This window comes from Etheostoma spectabile, unplaced genomic scaffold, assembly GCF_008692095.1.
Source record: "Etheostoma spectabile isolate EspeVRDwgs_2016 unplaced genomic scaffold, UIUC_Espe_1.0 scaffold00001791, whole genome shotgun sequence".
Lineage (NCBI taxonomy): Eukaryota > Metazoa > Chordata > Actinopteri > Perciformes > Percidae > Etheostoma > Etheostoma spectabile.
This window is the reverse complement of record NW_022602810.1, coordinates 166-2777: the sequence shown is the minus strand read 5'-3', so window position 1 is coordinate 2777 and position 2612 is coordinate 166. Positions and strand designations below refer to the sequence as shown.

At 39.2% G+C, this 2612-nt stretch overlaps 1 non-coding gene across 1 annotated transcript; it reads left to right on the top strand.

Moving 5' to 3' along the window:
* Nucleotides 1-466: 466 nt before the first annotated feature.
* trnar-acg (transfer RNA arginine (anticodon ACG)) lies at nucleotides 467-549 on the top strand. The gene has a single exon. It is a non-coding gene; the product is annotated as a tRNA-Arg (tRNA).
* The last annotated feature ends 2063 nt before the right edge of the window (nucleotides 550-2612 follow it).

Genomic DNA, 2612 nt, shown 5'->3' with positions numbered 1-2612 from the left:
CTGTTATTTTTGGCCAGGGGCTGGAAAATCTGTTATTCACATTTTGACGGAATGTGGCAACCAAGGTTCCACCATCTCACTAAAAAAATTATCTTTTGGAAATTGATTTTAATGCCTTAATTAATTAAAAAGGAAAAATCCAACCTGTAAGGACACGAGCAGCTTTGCCCAGCGATGGTGGTATAGTATAGTGGTGAGCATAGCTTCCTTCCTAGCAGACATGGGTTTGATTCCCAGCCATTGCAGTAGCTTGCTTTATTTGTCAAGAAGTAACCAGAAAGGGTAATTGCCCAACCCGATTTGATAAAATATTAGATCTCTTTTATGCTACAAATAAGAAAGCATATCAATCAATCAAGCTGCCTCCACAAGGATCCACAGACACAGGCAGTGCACAACGATTTGCACATTGCCCGTGTCGGGTGACTACTACTAACCAGAACTGATGTCTAGAACTGATGTTCAGGTTGTTGTGGCCGAGTGGTTAAGGCGATGGACTACGAATTCATTGGGATTTTACTTGTGCAGGTTCAAATTCTGCCAACAATGAAAAGCATTCTTGAAGAGTGGTAGCAAACCAATGACACATCACAGTATACCAAATCGCAGATGTGCCTTCATGAACAATGTTGTGTTATCTCATTGGTACTGGAAGCAAGCCGTGTTGTGCAATGCATCTCTTAGCATTTATTTTCAGTCTGATTTACAAGATTTGCAGTGAACGTTGTGTTGTCCAGCAGAAAGGCAACAGGTGTGTTACTTTTCGACTATGATTTGTACCATAGCAGTGCACGCAATTTGCCCATGTTGGATTTCCAGCCACAACAGTTGCATGTACAGGTTTTGAAGCCATATACAACATTAACATTACATGTTTTACCCAGGTTTCTTCTTTTATTCAGTAATATTTCAATTTCCTTGCGGGAGTTTTCCCAAAAGGATTAATAAAGATAAATCTAAGTCAATCTCAGAAAAAAGAAAAAAAGAATCTGAAAATCTTCAGGGGATGTAGCTATTGGCTTTTTCCTTGCCCTTCCTTGCTTTTTCCTACAGCCCCTGATGAGTCAGAAAATCCCTCCAGGGGGGGGTCCTGTGTTATTACATCAACAACAATGGGAAGTGTGTTCATATACTGCGTCGCCCTTCGATAGCTCAGTTGGTAGAGCGGAGGACTAGAGACTGTAGCATGAATCTGAAATCCTTAGGTCGCTGGTTCTAATCTGGCTCAAAGGAGCAGTCTTTTCAAGAGTTTCACTTCACAGATCAATGAAGTCTTTCTGATTCTGATGTAGAGATGGACAGACAACCCAAAAGCATAATACTTCTTGCCAAGACAGAACAAGAAAAAAAAAGAAGAGCTCGGGGAGATAGAGTTAAGTCCTGACAGAATAGAGCACTACAGACAAAAGATGTGAAATAGTGCCAAGTGTGACCAGAAGAATTGGAGAAAAAAAACTAGCTTCTCTTTCTCCTGTTTTGTACACAAGCCAAAGTTATACAAAACAAAATATAACTTTCCCCGAATCCCTCAGTTGAATCACAGTCAACATTTGTCTCACAAACCATCTCAATGTCCAATATAAATAATTTATCCAACAGAATTGAACCTTTAACTTACCCCTGCTGTTTGAAATTGCTTCCTTGTCGTTTGGATTCCAGAGATGAATCAGCGAGCCCTCCTTGGTGGGAGAATGCAAAGACATGACAAATTCATTTGTCTCCTACAAGGAGAAGACACTGAGACAGATACAGAAGTCATATACTACTCTGAGAGGCATTGGAGATCTATTATGAATAATTAATATTAAAATCAGTGGTTAAATGTAATTTTCCATACAAGTTACTGTTTGAAAAACTGAAAGAAATTGTTATTGAGATAGAGGCAGATGAAGTGTTTATGACCCATCAATGATGACAAAGGATACATCCGCTGTCGGGGGTCTGATTTAAAGGAAATGGTACTCTTTAAAAGTGTTGGGTTCTAGTGTTATACTAATGACGGAGATTTGACAAATCTAAATCAATCTACTCAAGTCCAGGAACTTACTCGTTCAAATTTATCTGTCAAGTCCTGACTTTCCCTAACTGGGAATTGAACCCGTTGATTTGCACAAAGTCTCACATCTTTCTATTTCTGCCTTAATGGACTGTATACATCGCATAGATTGTATAGCTACATATATATTTACTTTAACGGTCTATGATACATCGCTACGTGCTTTACATATACCGCCCTGTATCACACAGGAGGACACAATAGGAGACAGCAGCTGATCCACTTTGGGGCTGAAAACGAGCAGACGTTTCCTAATCATGTGTTCAGGGTGTACCCATTCATTATTGTATTTGGTACTGTATTATTTAATAATCTGTAATTAATTCCTGTTCATTGTTCCCTGCACTTGTATATTGTTGTGGTTTTGATATGGGACACTGATGATATGTGAGGGGGGGGTGGGGTTTACTGCCACAGCTTCAGACTGGTCTGGAATATCAGAGCCGCTGTAGTTATTTGTTTGTGGTCTTGTTTGTATTTTTAATTTTACACATTTGAAGCCTTTTTATGTGTGCGACATGTTGTTACGGTTCTAATATTTGATAATGGTTCTGTA